The following is an 18,482-nucleotide window of genomic DNA, read 5'->3' as shown; positions in this document are numbered from 1 at the left end:
GTTCTTAAGAATGAATTCTAGTGTTTCAAGGTGATGTTCTTATCATCACCAAAGCTGATTGATCATCATCAATTTAGCTCTTGAATGCAATGTCCTGCTGAAGCTTAGCCGGCCATGTCTAATTCCTTTAGACTAAAGCTTTAGACTAACATTGCATGATTCCTGGAATTCTCATTAAGAATTTTGATAACTTTATTTTCCTTTTCACTTAATTTTCGAAAAAGCACAAAAAAATTTATAAAATCATAAAATCCAAAAATATTTCTTGTTTAAGTCTAGTGTCTCATTTTAAGTTTGGTGTCAATTGCATGTTTCTGTTCTTCTTGCATTTTTCGAATTTATGCATGTGTCTTAATTAATCTTCAAGTTGTTCTTGATGATTTTCTTGTTTTGATCTTTGAATTCTATTGACTTGAGCGTTTTGTTGTTTCTCATATGCATTCTCATTTTGTTAGTGTCAGTAGTATACAAACTGCTAAGTTTGGTGTCTTGCATGCATTGTTATTTGATTTTATTTGCATTTTGATTATTCCTCATTATTAAAAATCCAAAAATATTTTTAATTTGTGTCTTTTCAAGTCAATAACACAGAGAATTGAAGGTTCAGAACATACTGCAGAGGAATCACACAGAAAAAGCTGGGCATTCAAAAATGCCCAGTGAAGAAGACAGACTGGCGTTTAAACGCCAGCCAGGGTGCCTGGCTGGGCGTTTAACGCCCAAAAGGGTAGTAGTTTGGGCGTTAAACGCCAGAATGTGCACCATTCTGGGCGTTTAATGCCAGGATGGCACAAGGGGGAAGATTTTGTTTTCAAATCAATTTTTTTCAAGTTTTTCAAAATCAAATCTTTTTCAAATCATATCTTTTCAATCAAATGTTTTCAAAATCAATTTCTTTCCTTTTTCAAAGATACTTACTAACAATTAATGATTTGAATGAACATTTTTTGCCTTTTCTATTGAGGAAGGTTTTATGTTTGAATCATATCTTTTCTTGTTAGGCAAGTCATAAATTTTTAAAATCAAATCTTTTTAAAATTGTTTTCAAATCATGTCTTTTCAATCACATATTTTTAAAATCAATCATATCTTCTTAACCTCATCTTTTTCAAAATAGTTTTCAACCAAATCTTTTTAATTTCTAATCTCAAAATCTTTTTCAAAAATCACTTGATTTCTTTTCCACTTTGAATTTTTGAAAATTATCAAACAGTTTTTCAAAATGTTTTCAAACTTTTTAATTTAATTTTCGAAAATTCTCTTCCCTCCTTCCCACATCCTTCTATTTATGGACTAACACTATCCCTTAATGCAAAATTCAAACTCCATCTTCTTGGACAAGTTCGAATTTTCTACTTCTATTTTCTACCTTTCTTTTCCTCTGACACCTCAAGGAATCTCTATACTGTGACATAGAGGATTCCATATTTTCTTGTTCTCTTCTCTTTCATATGAGCAGGAACAAAGACAAAGGCATTCTTGTTGAAGCTGACCCTGAACCTGAAAGGACCTTGAAGAGAAAGCTAAGAGAAGCCAAAACACAACTCTCTTTAGAGGACCTGACCGAATTCTTCAAAGAAGAAGAACACATGGCAGCCGAAAACAACAACAATGCCAACAATGCAAGGAAGGTGCTGGGTGACTTTACTGCACCTACTCCCGACTTCTATGGGAGAAGCATCTCTATCCCTGCCATTGGAGCAAACAACTTTGAGCTTAAGCCTCAATTAGTTTCTCTAATGCAACAGAATTGCAAATTCCATGGACTTCCAATGGAAGATCCTCATCAGTTCTTAGCTGAGTTCTTGCAAATCTGTGACACAGTCAAGACTAATGGGGTAGACCCTGAGGTCTATAGACTGATGCTATTCCCTTTTGCTGTAAGAGACAGAGCTAGAATATGGTTGGACTCACAACCTAAAGATAGCCTGGACTCTTGGGAAAAGCTAGTCAATGCCTTCTTGGCAAAGTTCTTTCCACCTCAAAAATGGAGTAAGCTTAGAGTGGAAGTCCAAACCTTCAGACAGAAGGATGGAGAATCCCTCTATGAGGCTTGGGAAAGATACAAACAATTAATCAGAAAATGTCCCTCAGACATGCTTTCTGAATGGAGCATCATAGGTATTTTGTATGATGGTCTCTCTGAACTATCCAAGATGTCTCTGGATAGCTCTGCTGGAGGATCTCTTCATCTGAAGAAGACGCCTACAGAAGCTCAGGAACTGATTGAAATGGTTGCAAATAACCAATTCATGTACACTTCTTAAAGGAATCCTGTGAACAATGGGACAAATCAGAAGAAAGGAGTTCTTGAGATTGATACTCTGAATGCCATACTGGCTTAGAACAAGATATTGACTCAACAAGTCAATTTGATTTCTCAAAGTCTGTCTGGAATGCAAAATGCACCAAGCAGTACTAAGGATGCTTCATCTGAGGAAGAAGCTTATGATCCTGAGAACCCTTCAATGGAAGAGGTGAATTACCTAGGAGAACCCTATGGAAACACCTATAATTCTTCATGGAGAAATCACCCAAATTTCTCATGGAAGAATCAAGAGAGATCTCAACAAGGTTTCAACAACAATAATGGTGGAAAAAACAGGTTTAGCAATGGCAAGCCTTTTCCATCATCTTCTCAGCAACAGATAGAGAGTTCTAAGCAGAATACCTCTGACTTAGCAACTATGGTCTCTGATCTAATCAAAACCACTCAAAGTTTCATGACTGAAACAAGGTCCTCCATCAGAAATTTGGAAGGACAAGTGGGTCAGCTGAGCAAGAAAGTTACTGAACTCCCTCCTAGTACTCTCCCAAGCAACACAGAAGAAAATCCAAAAGGAGAGTGCAAAGCCATAAACATGGCCGAATATGGAGAGGAAAGAGAGGAGGTGGACGCCACTGAGGAAGACTTCAATGGGCGTGCACCAACCTCCTCTGAGTTCCCCAATGAGGAACCATGGGAATCTGAGGCTCAAAATGAGACCATAGAGATTCCATTGGACTTACTTCTGCCATTCATGAGCTCTGATGAATACTCTTCCTCTGAAGAGGATGAGTATGTCACTGAAGAGCAAGTTGCTAAGTACCTTGGAGCAATCATGAAGCTAAATGACAAGTTATTTGGAAATGAGACTTGGGAAGATGAACCCCCTTTGCTCACCAAAGAACTGGATGACTTGTCTAGGCAGAAACTGCCTCAAAAGAGACAGGATCCTGGGAAGTTTTCAATACCTTGTACCATAGGCACTATGACCTTCAAGAAGGCTCTGTGTGACTTAGGGTCAAGTGTAAACCTCATGCCTCTCTCTGTGATAGAGAAGCTAGGGATCTTTGAGGTACAAGCTGCAAGAATCTCACTAGAGATGGCAGACAACTCAAGAAAACAAGCTTATGGACTTGTAGAGAATGTTTTGGTTAAGATTGAGGACCATTACATCCCTACTGATTTCATAGTCCTAGAGACTGGGAAATGCATGGATGAAACCATCATCCTTGGCAGACCTTTCCTAGCCACAGCAAAAGCTGTGATTGATGTTGATAGAGGTGAAATGATCATTCGAGTGAATGAAGAATCCTTTGTGTTTAAGGCTCAAGGATATCCCCCTGTCACCATGGAGAGGAAGCATGAAGAGCTTCTCTCAAATCAGAGTCAAATAGAGCCCCCACAGTCAAACTCTAAGTTTGGTGTTGGGAGGCCACAACCAAACTCTAAGTTTGGTGTTGAACCCCCACATTCAAACTCTAAGTTTGGTGTTGGGAGGTTCCAACATTGCTCTGAGAAAAGGTGAGGCTCCATGAGAGTCCTCTGTCAAGCTACTGACATTAAAGAAGCGCTTGTTGGGAGGCAACCCAATGATTATATTTTATATATTTCTCTTTGTTATTTTATGTTTTTTGTAGGTTGATGATCATAAGAAGTCACAAAATCCATTGAAAAAGTAAAAATAGAATGAAAAACAGGAAGAAAAACAGCACACCCTGGAGGAAGAACCCACTGGCGTTTAAACGCCAGTGAGGCTAGTAGTTGGGCGTTTAACGCCCAATCTGGCACCATTCTGGGCGTTTAACGCCAGAAAGGGGCAGCAGACTGGCGTTAAACGCCAGGAAAGGGCAAGAACCTGGCGTTAAACGCCAGGAATGGGCACCAGCCCGGCATTTAACGCCAGAATTGGCTCAAAACGTGATTTTTGATGCCATTTGGTGCAAGGATGACTTTTCCTTGACACCTAAGGATCTGTGGACCCCACAGGATCCCCACAAACCCCTCACCTATCAAATCCCATCTCTCTCTTCACCACTCACCTCCATAAAACCCCACTTACCTCACCATCCAAATTCAAACCACTACTTCTTCCCCTTTTGGCCTAACCACAAAGCCATCTCCCTCTCCTCCATTTCTTCTTCTCTACTCTCTTCTTTCTTCTTTTGCTCGAGGACGAGCAAACCTTTTAAGTTTGGTGTGGTAAAAGCATTGCTCTTTGTTCTTCCATAACCATTTATGGCATCCAAAGCCGGTTCAACTGAGAAGGCATGACCTCAAGCCCATCACTAAGAAGAAGATGGAGCAAACAAGAGACCCCTCTCATCAAGAGATCCCTAAGATACCTCAAGGGATGCACTTTCCTCCACAAGACTATTGGGAGCAACTGAACACCTCCCTAGGAGAATTAAGTTCCAACATGGGACAACTAAGGGTGGAGCACCAAGAACACTCCATCATCCTCCATGAAATTAGAGAAGATCAAAGAATCATGAGAGAGGAGCAACAAAGACAAGGAAGAGACATTGAGGAGCTCAAGCACTCCATAGGATCTTCAAGAAGAAGAAAGAGCCGCCATCACTAAGGTGGACCCGTTCTTTAATCTCTTTGTTCTTTATTCTTCTGTTTTTCGAATTTTAGTGCTTTATGTTTATCCATGTTTGTGTCTTATGATCATTAGTGTCTTAGTGTCTATGCCTTAAAGCTATGAATATGAATCCATCACCTTTCTTAAATGAAAACTGTTTTTATCACAAAAGAACAAGAAGTACAGGATTTCAAATTCATCTTTAAAACTAGCTTAATTAGTTTGATGTGGTGACAATACTTGTTGTTTTCTGAATGTATGCTTAAACAGTGCATATGTCTTTTGAATTTGTGGTTCATGAATGTTAAAATTGTTGGCTCTTGAAAGAATGATGAAAAAGGAGACATGTTACTGAGGATCTGAAAAATCATAAAAATGATTCTTGAAGCAAGAAAAAGCAGTGAATACAAAAAAAAAATACAAAAAAAAAAGAGAAAAAGAAGGAGAAAAACGAAAAAAAGGGAGAAAGAGAAAAAGAAAGAGAAAAAGAAAGAAAAAGAAAGAAATAAAGTTGTGATCCAAGGCAATAAGAGTGTGCTTAAGAACCCTGGACACCTCTAATTGGGGACTTTAGCAAAGCTGAGTCACAATCTGAAAAGGTTCACCCAATTATGTGTCTGTGGCATGTAAGTATCCGGTGGTAATACTGGAAGACAGAGTGCTTTGGGCCACGGCCAAGACTCATAAGTAGCTGTGTTCAAGAATCATCATACTTAACTAGGAGAATCAATAACACTATCTGGATTCGGAGTTCCTAAAGAAGCCAATCATTCTGAATTTCAAAGGATAAAGTGAGATGCCAAAACTGTTCGGAGGCAAAAAGCTACTAGTCCCGCTCATCTAATTTGGAGCTAAGTTTCATTGATAATTTGGAGTCTATAGTATATTCTCTTCTTTTTATCTTATTTGATTTTCAGTTGCTTGGGGACAAGCAACAATTTAAGTTTGGTGTTGTGATGAGCGGATAATTTGTACGCTTTTTGGCATTGTTTTTAGTATGTTTTTAGTAGTTTTAGTTGAGTTTTTATTATATTTTTATTAGTTTTTAGTTAAAATTCACTTTTCTGGACTTTACTATGAGTTTGTGTGTTTTTCTGTGATTTCAGGTATTTTCTGGCTGAAATTGAGGGATCTGAGCAAAAATCTGATCCAGAGACTCAAAAGGACTGCAGATGCTGTTGGATTCTGACCTCCCTGCACTCGAAGTGGATTTTCTGGAGCTACAGAAGCCCAATTGGCGCGCTCTCAACGGCGTTGGAAAGTAGACATCCTGGGCTTTCCAGAAATATATGATAGTCTATACTTTGCCCAAGATTTGATGGCCCAAACCGGCGTTCAAAGTCACCTCAAGAAATTCCAGCGTTAAACGCCGGAACTGGCACCTAAATGGGAGTTAAACGCCCAAACTGGCATAAAAGCTGGCGTTTAACTCCAAGAAGAGTCTCTACACGAAAATGCTTCAATGCTCAGCCCAAGCACACACCAAGTGGGCCCGGAAGTGGATTTTTATGTCATTTACTCATCTCTGTACACCCTAGGCTACTAGTTTTCTATATATAGGACCTTTTACTATTGTATTTTCATCTTGGTTCTTCTGGTTCCCTCTCTGGGGCCGAAACCAATGATCACTCTTGTTCTTATGTATTTTCAACGGTGGAGTTTCTACACACCATAGATTAAGGTGTGGAGCTCTGCTGTACCTCGAGTATTAATGCAATTACTATTGTTCTTCTATTCAATTCCGCTTGTTCTTTGTCCAAGATATCACTTGTTCTTCAACTTGATGAAGATGATGATTGACACTCATCATCATTCTCACCTATGAACAAGGTGACTGACAACCATTCTTGTTCTACAAGCAACCAAGGCTTAGTGAATATCTCTTGGATTCTTTAATCGGAATCTTCGTGGTATAGGCAGGACCTGATGGCGGCATTCAAGAGAATCCGGAAGGTCTAAACCTTGTCTGTGGTATTCTGAGTAGGATTCAATGACTGAATGCTGTGACGTGCTTCAAACTCCTAGCAGGCTAGGGCGTTAGTGACAGACGCAAAAGAATCAATGGATTCTATTCCGGCCTGAACGAGAACCGACAGATGATTAGCCTATGCTGTGACAGAGCATCAGGGACGTATTTTCACTGAGAGGATGGGAGGTAGCTGCTGACAACAGTGAAACCCTACACGAGCTTGCCATGGAAAGGAGTAAGAAGGATTGGAGGAAGACAGTAGGAAAGCAGAGAGACGGAAGGGAAGGCATCTTCATGCGCTTATCTGAAGCTCTTACCAATGATATACATAAGTATCTCTATCTTTATCTTTATGCTTTATTCGTTTATCATTCTACCCATTCGAGTCTGCCTGACTGAGATTTACAAGGTGACCATAGCTTGCTTCATACCAACAATCTCCGTGGGATCGACCCTTACTCACGTAAGGTATTACTTGGACGACCCAGTGCACTTGCTGGTTAGTTGTGCGAAGTTGTAGTGATCACAATTTCGTGCACCACTACCCTGAATATAGCCGATGCGCACACGTGATTCACGCGAATGCGTGGCCTGGAAAAAATGCAATCCGCGCGAACGCGTGGACGACGCTTCCGCGTGACTTTACAGTGACCTGTACGAACCAAAAATCACTGGGGGCGATTTTTCAGCTGTTTTTGACCCAGTTTTTGGCCCATAAAACACAGATTAGAGGCTATAAAGTGGGGGAATGCATCCATTCAAAAGGAGGAGCTGATAATTCATAATTTTATGTTTTTAGATGTAGTTTTTAGAGAGAGAGAGGTTCTCTCCTCTCTCTTAGGATTAGGATTTAGGATTTCTATTATGTTTAGGTTACTTCTTTTCAAATTCCAGGTTCAATGTTCCTTTAATTTAATTTCTACTTTTATTTATTCTATTACTTTGATTTATGGATTCCTATGTTTAATTTGATTTTCTATTTAATATAACTTGAGGTATTTCAGATTTATGATTTTTACTTAGCTTTTTATATTTTTGGCTTTAATTGATGAATTGATTAATTCGAGACACTTGAGTTATCAAACTCATTGTGATTGATATTTGTTATCTTTGCCAATTAATTTGAATTCTAGTAACTCTAGTCTTTTCTTAGGAATTGACTAGGACTTGAGGATTTATATTAATTTATCCACTTGACTTACCTTTATAGTTAGAGGTTGACTAGTTGGGAGTAACGAGCAATTCTCATCACAATTGATAAGGATAACTAGGATAGGACTTCTAATTTTCATACCTTTCCAAGAGTTTTTTTAGCTATTGATTTATTAATTCCTACAATTTATTTCTCTTGTTGAAACCTTTCAAAAATCCAAAAATACTGTTTTTCATAACCAATAATAAAACACACCTCCCTGCAATTCCTTGAGAATATGACCCGAGGTTTAAATACTTCGGTTTATAAATTTTATTGGGTTTGTTACTTGTGACAACCAAAACTTTTGCACGAAAGGATTTTCTGTTGGTTTAGAAACTATACTTATAACGCGATTATATTTGTGAATTCTTTACCGATAGAAAATCAGTTTGTCACCCGGGCTCCACTTCACATGACAGCATGGAGAGCCATGATGGGCCAGACAGTGGAAGTGATGCTCCCAACCCCACTTTGCTCATCACCGATAGCATGGAGGACCGTGCCAAGCCTTAAGTGTGGGGAGGTCGGTAACTGACTTCCGAAGGTAACATCTCTCTCTCAACACCAATATATTATTTTTTTTAGATAGGATAACTTGCATGAGTAGTAGTTGCTTGCATTTAGGTACTACTTGGTTGAGTCATAAATTCTTTTTCAAGACACTATTCTGTAGCATTTCACTAATTTGAATTAAAATTTTTTGTTAAACTTGTTTGAAGATATTTAATTTGGAACATGGTTTTAAAGCTTGAACACACAAAACCAGTGAGAATTTGAGCCTACTTGATTGGTTGCATTTTATCAACCAATGTATTATTTTAGTGTGTGATGTTTTCTCTAAAATATCGATCTATATCTTGTCTGATTCTATATTTCCATGGTTTGATGTATGCATACAGTTATGTGATTGAGGCATTGTTTCACTACAGCTCACATATCCATATGATCTTACCCTATTATTACCCTTTGCAGCCCCATGTTGAGCCTATTTTACCCCATTTATTCTTTATTTTAGCACATCATTAACTCTAAGTGTAAAACAATAAATGGCCCTAATTTGAATCCTTGATTAGCTTAGACTAGTGAGGTGTACATGAATTAAGTGTGGGAAAATTGAATCGGGGAATACATGTTTAGGAAATTAGGTATTTTATAGTCTTATGTGAAAATGTGAACATAGTTGGATACTTGTTCATGCATCTAACACTTTAATCATATGCACTACCACCTTTATTCATATAAAAAAAAGGAAAAAAAGGAGAAAAACGAAAAAAAAGAAAAAAAAGAAAAAAAAAGGAAGCAATAAAAAGGGGACAAAATGCCCCAAGTGAAATAATTAAATTAATGCATATGATTTGTATTCAAAAGCCATTAAGGTGCATGAATTTGTGACAAAAATAATCAATGGGTAGTAGGTTCTGCATTGTAATGACGTGGAAGGTCTTAGGTTAGGTGAGAAGTTTAGGTTAATCAAGGATTCAGATTTTAGTCCACTTGACCAAATACATTCCTACCTTGACCCTAACCCCATTACAACCCTTGAAAAGACCTCTTGATATGTGTATTTGTGCATCAAATTGTATTGATTGGTAGAAGAAAAGCAAGCCTTAGAGAGCAAGATTAGTAGAGAACCGAGAGGCTCGACCCTCAAACACAAGAGTGATTAGAGTGTATACACTTCCAGTGAGGGTTCAATGCTCGATTCTGTGTTCCTGGCTTTCATGAGCTTTCTTCTTGCAAGTTTACTTGTACCTTATTGTGTGATCTGAATTAGTGGAATCCAATTATGTTTGTCTTGCAGAATTTATTTACTTTTAACCAAGTAGGTAGAAGCATTTTAGCATGTAGCTGTATTCATATAGATAGGTTGCATTGCATAGGTCTCACCTTTTTCCCCCGTCAATCTTTTGGTTTCCTTGAGCTTAGCATGAGTACATGCTAATGTTTAAGTGTGGGAAGATTGATAAACCACTATTTTACGGTTTATCTTGTACTAAATTGAGTGGATTTTATCAATTATTTATACACTTATTCATCTAAATAGCAAGTTTTTCATTTCCTTCCTAATTTTGTGCTATGATTGAAAACATGCTTCATAAGCCTTAAAATTGTTAATTTTTAATTCTCCTTTATTACCATTCGATGCCGTTAAAAGGCATGAATGGCTTAAAGGATGAAGAGGAGGCATGTCAAAATGGAAGGAACACAAGAAACCAGAGAGATGAGAAGCGAGGAGCGATGCGTACACAAGGTTGATGTGTGCGCATGAATTGGCGCATCTTACAGCGACGCGTACGCATGACCGACGCGTACGTGTGACAAGCGCAGAAATCCAGCGACGCGTACACGTAACCGACACATACACGTGACAGAGCGTCACGTGCTGCACTTAACAGAACTCGCTGTGGGTGATTTCTGGGCTGATTTGGACCCAATTTCAAGCCCGAAAACACATATTAGAGGCAGGGGTAGAGCTGAGACTGAGGAAACTTTCACTTTCACTTTAGCTTTTGTTTAGTATTTGAATTCCAGGGGGAGAAACAAATACTTTACTCTAGGGTTTTTGATTTCTTAGTTTTTGCTTCTGGATTGGGTATTGAGAGAGCTGCTACTACCTTTTATTGAAGTCATTTTCTTTATAGTTGCTTTTCCAATAACTTAATTACTCTTTTTCATTTAATTGCCTTGTGTTCATACTTGATATTATTATCTTTGAATTCTATTAATGCAGTGAAGCATTTTCATATTTATTTTTATTGCTTGTTCAATCCCTTTTAATTAATTGTCAGTGCCAATTTTAATTTTATTAATTTATTATAATTATCATGCCTTTTATTTGCTCCTTTTATATGTTCGTAAAAATGGCATTCATGTTAATGGAGTAGATATTCCAACTTGGCTTAGGAGTTGATTAATTGGAACCCCTTGAGTTGCAATACTCAAGTACCAACTGGTAAATGAGGAATTGTTGGCTAACTCAGTTTTCACTAACTCTAGTCCCTCCGGATGAGGTGATTAGGACTTGTGAGTCAGAGTTAGCGATAGCCACTTGACTTTCCTTTGATTGTTAAAGGATAACTGGTGGACGAAATTGTGATCCTTATTCTTTAAGTTGCACTCCTTGTAAAATTATGGAATTTGAAATTGGCACGAGTGAACACAACTCTGTTCAACTAACCAGCAAGTGTACTGGGTCGTCCAAGTAATAAACCTTACGTGAGTAAGGGTCGATCCCACAGAGATTGTTGGTATGAAGCAAGCTATGGTCACCTTGTAAATCTCAGTTAGGCAGATTAAGTTTGTTTATGGTTTCGAAAATTAATAATAATAAAAAGAAGAAATAATAAAAGGGATAGAATACTTATGCAGATTCATTGGTGGGAATTTCAGATAAGCGAGTGGAGAGACTGTATGGCTCAAGAACGCCTACTTTCCTACTGCTTCAACTCAATCCTTCTTACTCCTTTCCATGGCAAGCTGTGTATAGGGGTTCACCGTTCGACGATGGCTACTTTGAATCCTCTCGGGAAAATAGTCCTCTGCGGCTGTCACTCGCATGGCTAATCGTCTGGAGGCATCACCTGGCCGAAGGCTACATCCCATCCTCGCAGTGAAAACTACGCTCACGCGCTCTATCACAGCACGGCTAATCACTGGTTGGTTCCCGCGCCTACTGGAATAGAATCCCTTGATTCTTTTGCGTCTGTCACTAACGCCCAGCACTTGCGAGTCTGAAGCACGTCACAGTCATTCATTACCGGAATCCTACTCGGAATACCACGGACAAGGTTAGACTTTCCGGATTCCCAGGATCCTACTCGGAATACCACAGACAAGGTGAGACTTTCTGGATCCTCATAAATGCCGCCATCTATCTAGCTTATACCACGAAGATTCTGTTGGGGAATCTAAGAGATACACATTCAAGCTCGGTTGCATGTAGAACGAAGGTGGTTGTCAATCACGCGCGTTCATAAGTGAGAATGATAATGAGCGTCACATAATCATCACATTCATCATGTTCTTGGGTGTGAATGATTATCTTGGAATAAGAATAAGATAGAATTGAATAAAAGAAAATAGAATTGCATTAATACTTGAGGTACAGCAGAGCTCCACACCCTTAATCTATGGTGTGCAGAAACTCCACCGTTGAAAATTCATAAGTGAAAGGTTCAGGCATGGCCGAATGGCCAGCCCTCTAAAACGTGATCAATAGCCTCTTAGGATGAAGAATAAAACAAAACTGAGACCAAAGATGAAACGTGGTCAAAAGACATCTAATACAATAGTTAAATGTTCTATTTATAATAAACTAGCTCCTAGGGTTTACATGAGTAAGTAATTGATGCATAAATCCACTTCCGGGGCCCACTTGGTGTATGTTTGGGCTGAGCTTGATCAATCCACGAGCTGAGGCTTCTCTTGGAGTTGAACTCCGAGTTATGACGTGTTTTGGGCGTTCAACTCCGGATTATGACGTTTTTCTGGCGTTTAACTTCAGACAGCAGCATGTACTTGGCGTTCAACGCCAAGTTACGTCGTCAATTTCCGAATAAATTATGGACTATTATATAATGCTGGAAAGCCCTGGATGTCTACTTTCCAACGCCGTTGAGAGCGCGCAAATTGGAGTTCTGTAGCTCCAGAAAATCCATTTTGAGTGCAGGGAGGTCAGATTCCAACAGCATCAGCAGTCCTTTTTGTCAGCCTTTTTCAGAGTTTTGCTCAAGTCCCTCAATTTCAGCCAGAAATTACCTGAAATCACAGAAAAACACACAAACTCATAGTAAAGTCCAGAAATGTGAATTTAACATAAAAACTAATGAAAACATCCCTAAAAGTAGCTTGAACTTACTAAAAACTACCTAAAAACAATGCCAAAAAGTGTATAAATTATCCGCTCATCACAACACCAAACTTAAATTGTTGCTTGTCCCCAAGCAACTGAAAATCAAATAGGATAAAAAGAAGAGAATATACTATAAATTCTAAAATATCAATGAATATTAATTATAATTAAATGAGCGGGACTTGTAGCTTTTTGCTTCTGAACAGTTTTGGCATCTCACTTTTTCCTTTGAAGTTTAGAATGATTGGCTTCTCTAGGAACTTAGAATTTCGGATAGTGTATTGACTTTCCTAGTTAAGCATGTTGATTCTTGTACACAGCTACTTTTATGAGTCTTGCCCGTGGCCCTAAGCACTTTGTTTTCCAGTATTACCACCGGATACATAAATGCCACAGACACATAACTGGGTGAACCTTTTCAGATTGTGACTTAGCTTTGCTAGAGTCCCCAGTTAGTGGTGTCCAGAGCTCTTAAGCACACCCTTTTGCTTTGGATCATGACTTTAACCACTCAGTCTCAAGTTTTTCACTTGGACCTTCATGACACAAGCACATGGTTAGGGACAGCTTGATTTAGCCGCTTAGGCCTGGATTTAATTTCCTTGGGCCCTCCTATCCATTGATGCTCAAAGCCTTGGATCCTTTTTACCCTTGCCTTTTGGTTTTAAGGGCTCTTGGCTTTTTCTATTGCTCCTTTTTCTTTCTATATTTTTTTTCAACACTTTTTTTTTCGCAAGCTTCTTCTTTTTCACTGCTTTTTCTTGCTTCAAGAATCAATTTCATGATTTTTCAGATCCTCAATAACATTTCTCTTTGTTCATCATTCTTTCAAGAGCCAACAATTTTAACATTCATAAACAACAAGATCAAAAGACATATGCACTGTTCAAGCATTCATTCAGAAAACAAAAAGTATTGTCACCACATCAATATAATTAAACTAAATTCAAGAGCTATTTTCGAAATTTATGTACTTCTTGTTCCTTTGAGTTAAAAAATTTTTCATTTAAGAGAAGTGAAGGATTAATGGATTTTATTCATAGCTTTAAGGCATGGTTACATACTGATGATCATGAAATAAAGACACAAAACATAGATAAACACAATATTAAAAACCGAAAAACAGAAAGAAATAAAGAACAAGGAATGAATCCACCTTTAGTGGCGTCTTCTTCTTGAAGGACCAATGATGTTCTTTAGCTCTTCTATGTCCCTTCCTTGCCTTTGTTGCTCCTCCCTCATTGCTCTTTGATCTTCTCTTATTTCTTGGAGGATGATGGAGTGCTCATGATGTTCCACCCTTAATTGTTCCACATTGTGGCTCAAACCTTCTAAAGAAGTGTTGAGTTGCTCCCAATAGTTGTTTGGAGGAAAGTGCATCCCTTGAGGCATCTCAGGGATTTCTTGATGATGAGCTTTCTCATGCACCTCTTGAGAACCGTGAGGGGCTTCTCTTGCTTGCTCCATCCTTTTCTTGGTGATGGGCTTATCATCTTCAATGGAGATGTCTCCTTCTATGATAACTCCAGCTGAGTAACATAGATGGCAAATAAGGTGAGGAAAAGCTAACCGTGCCATGGGTGAAGGCTTGTCGGATATTTTGTAGATTTCATTGGAGATGACCTCATGAACTTCTACTTCCTCTCCAATCATGATGCCATGAATCATGATGGCCCGATCCACAGTAACTTCAGATCGGTTGCTAGTAGGAATGATGGAGCGTTGAATGAACTCCAACCATCCTCTAGCTATAGGCTTGAGGTCCAGTCTTCTTAGTTGGACTGGCTTGCCTTTGGAGTCTCTCTTCCATTGAGCTCCTTCCACACAAATGTCCATAAGGACTTGGTCCAACCTTTGATCAAAGTTGACCCTTCTAGTGTAGAGGCGTTCATCTCCTTGCATCATGGGCAAGTGAAACGCCAACCTTACATTTTCCGGACTGAAATCCAAGTATTTCCCCCGAACCATTGTGAGATAATTCTTTGGACTCGGGTTCATACCTTGGTCATGGTTCCTAGTGATCCATGCATTGGCATAGAACTCTTGAACCATTAAGATTCCGACTTGTTGCATGGGATTGGTTAAGACTTCCCAACCTCTTCCTCGGACTTCATGTCGGATCTCCGGATACTCATTTTTCTTGAGCTTGAAAGGGACCTCAGGGATCACCTTCTTCTTTGCCACAACATCATAGAAGTGGTCTTGATGGCTCTTGGAGATGAATCTTTCCATTTCCCATGACTCGGAGGTGGAAGCTTTTGTCTTCCCTTTTCCTTTTCTAGAGGATACTCCGGCCTTAGGTGCCATTGGAAATGGAAAAACAAAAAAAAAGCTTATGCTTTTACCACACCAAACTTAAAATATTGCTCATCCTCGAGCAAGAGAAGAAAGAAGAGAAGAAGAAGAAGAAAAAAATATGGTAGAGAAGGGGGAGTGGTAGGTTCGGTTTAGGTGAAGAAGAAGGGGTTTGTGTTGTGTGAAAATGAAGTAGAAAGGAAGGGTATTTATAGGGAGAGGGAGGAGGTATGTTCGGCCATTTTGGTTGGGAATGGGTGGGAAATTGGTTTTGAATTTTTGAAGGTAGGTGGGGTTTATGGGAAAGAGTGGATGGATGTGAGTGGTGAATGGGGTAATTGGGAAGAGGAATTGAGGTGATTGGTGAAAGTTGTTGGGAAGTGTGACATGGGGAAGAGTGAAATTAGATTAGGAGAGTGTGATTAGGATTAAGAGGGAAGGTGGAAATATGGTAGGTGGGGATCCTGTGGGGTCCATAGATCCTGAGGTGATCCTGTGGGGTCCACAGATCCTGAGGTGTCAAGGAATTCCATCCCTGCACCAAATAGGCATGTAAAATGCCTTTGTGCATCATTCTGGCGTTTAAACGCCCATTGGTGCACATTCTAGGCGTTCAACGCCCATGTAAAGCATGTTTCTGGCGTTGAACGCCAGTTTCATGCTTGTTACTGGCGTTCAGCGCCAGTTTTTCCTCTCTGGGCACATTCCTGGCGTTCAGCGCCAGAATGTTGCTTATTTCTGGCGTTCAGCGCCAGAATGGTGCTCTGTTCTGGCGTTGAACGCCAGCCAGATGCACCTTACTGGCGTTGAACGCCAGCCTGTGCGTCCTCCAGGGTGAAAATTTTTTTCTTCTGCTATTTTTGATTCTGTTTTTAATTTTTATGATTTTTTCGTGACTCCTCATGATCATGTACCTAATAAAACACAAAATAACAATAAAATAGTATAAAATAGAAATTAGATAAATAAAATTGGGTTGCCTCCCAACAAGCGCTTCTTTAATGTCAATAGCTTGACAGTGGCTCTCATGGAGCCACAAGGTGATCAGGTCAATGTTGTATAGTTGTCCACACCAAACTTAGAGTTTGGATATGGGATCTTAACACCAAACTTAGAGTTTGGTTGTGGCCTCACAACACCAAACTTAGAGTTTGACTGTGTGGGCTCTTCTTGACTCTGAACTGAGAGAAGCTCTTCATGCTTACTCTCTTCTGTCACAGAGGGATGGCCATGTGCCTTAAACACAAGGTAGTTCCCATTCAATTGAAGGACTAATTCACCTTTGTTGACATCTATCACAGCTCCTGCTGTGGCTAGGAAAGGTCTTCCAAGGATGATGCAATCATCCTCTTCCTTCCTAGTGTCTAAGATTATGAAATCAGCAGGGATGTAAAGGCCTTCAACCTTTACTAACACGTCCTCTACTATTCCATAAGCTTGTCTCATTGACTTGTCTGCCAGTTGTAATGAGAACAAGGCAGGTTGTACCTCAATGATCCCCAGCTTCTCCATTACAGAGAGTGGCATTAGATTTATCCCTGACCCCAGATCACACAGAACTTTTTCAAAGATCATGGTGCCTATGGTACAAGGTATTAAGAACTTGCCAGGATCTTGTTTCTTTTGAGGTAGAATTTTCTGAATCCAAGTATCCAGTTCATTAATGAGCAAGGGAGGTTCACTTTCCCAAGTCTCATTACCAAATAACTTGGCATTCAGCTTCATGATAGCTCCTAAATATTGAGCAACTTGCTCTCCAGTTACATCTTCATCCTCTTCAGAGGATGAATAGTCTTCAGAGCTCATGAATGGCAGAAGGAGATTCAATGGAATCTCTATGGTCTCTATATGAGCCTCAGATTCCTTTGGATCCTTAATAGGAAACTCCTTCTTGCTTGAGGAACGTCCCAGGAGGTCTTCCTCACTAGGATTTTCGTCCTCCTCCTCCCTTGTGCATTCGGCCATATTGACTATGTCAATGGCTTTGCACTCCCCTTTTGGATTCTCTTCTGTATTGCTTGGGAGAGTACTGGGAGGAGTTTCAATGACTTTCTTACTCAGCTGGCCCACTTGTGCCTCCAGATTTCTAATGGAGGATCTTGTTTCACTCATGAAACTGAAAGTGGCCTTTGATAGATCAGAGACTACATTGGCTAAATTAGAAGTGTTTTGTTCAGAATTCTCTGTCTGTTGCTGAGAAGATGATGGATATGGCTTGCTATTGCCCAGCCTATTACGTCCACCATTGTTAAAACCTTGTTGAGGTTTTTGTTGATCCTTCCATGAGAAATTTGGATGATTTCTCCATGATGAGTTATAGGTGTTTCCATAAGGTTCACCCATGTAATTAACCTCTGCCATGGCAGGGTTCTCAGGATCATAAGCTTCTTCAGAAGCTGCCTCTCTAGTACTGTTGGATGCATGTTGCCATCCATTCAGATTTTGAGAGATCATGTTGACCTGTTGAGTCAACACTTTGTTCTGAGCCAATATGGCATTCAGAGTATCAATTTCAAGAACTCCTTTCTTTTGAGGTATCCCATTGTTCACGGAATTCCTCTCAGAAGTGTACATGAATTGGTTGTTTGCAACCATGTCAATGAGCTCTTGAGCCTCTTCAGGCGTTTTCTTCAGGTGAATAGATCCACCTGCAGAATGGTCCAATGACATTTTCGAAAATTCAGAGAGACCATAATAGAATATATCTAATATGGTCCATTCTGAAAACATGTCAGATGGACATCTTTTGGTCAGCTGCTTGTATCTTTCCCAAGCTTCATAGAGGGATTCACCATCTTTTTGTTTGAAGGTTTGAACATCCACTCTCAGCTTGCTCAGCTTTTGAGGAGGAAAGAATTTATCCAAGAAGGCAGTGACTAGCTTATCCCATGAGTCCAGGCTATCCTTAGGTTGTGAATCCAACCATATTCTAGCTCTGTCTCTTACAGCAAAAGGGAAAAGCATGAGTCTGTAGACTTCAGGATCAACTCCATTCGTCTTTACAGTCTCACAGATCTGCAAGAACTCAGTTAAAAACTGGTAAGGATCTTCAGATAGAAGTCCATAAAACTTGCAGTTTTGTTGCATTAAAGCAACTAGCTGAGGTTTCAGCTCAAAGTTATTGGCTCTAATGGCAGGAATGGAGATGCTTCTTCCATCAAACTTGGACGTTGGCTTTGTGAAGTCACCAAGCATTCTCCTTGCATTATTATTATTATTTTCGGCTGCCATCTCCTTCTCTTGTTCGAAAATTTCTTAAAGGTTGTTTCTGGATTGTTGTAATTTAGCTTCTCTTAATTTTCTCTTCAGAGTCCTTTCAGG

General features: G+C 39.4%; 1 non-coding gene across 1 annotated transcript; it reads right to left on the bottom strand.

Annotated features, from left to right (window-relative positions):
• Window positions 1-1,994: 1,994 nt before the first annotated feature.
• LOC130984453 (small nucleolar RNA R71) lies at window positions 1,995-2,102 on the bottom strand. The gene has a single exon (XR_009088389.1). It is a non-coding gene; the product is annotated as a small nucleolar RNA R71 (small nucleolar RNA).
• Window positions 2,103-18,482: the final 16,380 nt, after the last annotated feature.

Source organism: Arachis stenosperma, chromosome 5, assembly GCF_014773155.1.
Source record: "Arachis stenosperma cultivar V10309 chromosome 5, arast.V10309.gnm1.PFL2, whole genome shotgun sequence".
NCBI classification, from domain to species: domain Eukaryota; kingdom Viridiplantae; phylum Streptophyta; class Magnoliopsida; order Fabales; family Fabaceae; genus Arachis; species Arachis stenosperma.
The sequence above is the reverse complement of the archived record's forward strand: the minus strand, read 5'-3'. Positions and strand labels throughout refer to the sequence as shown.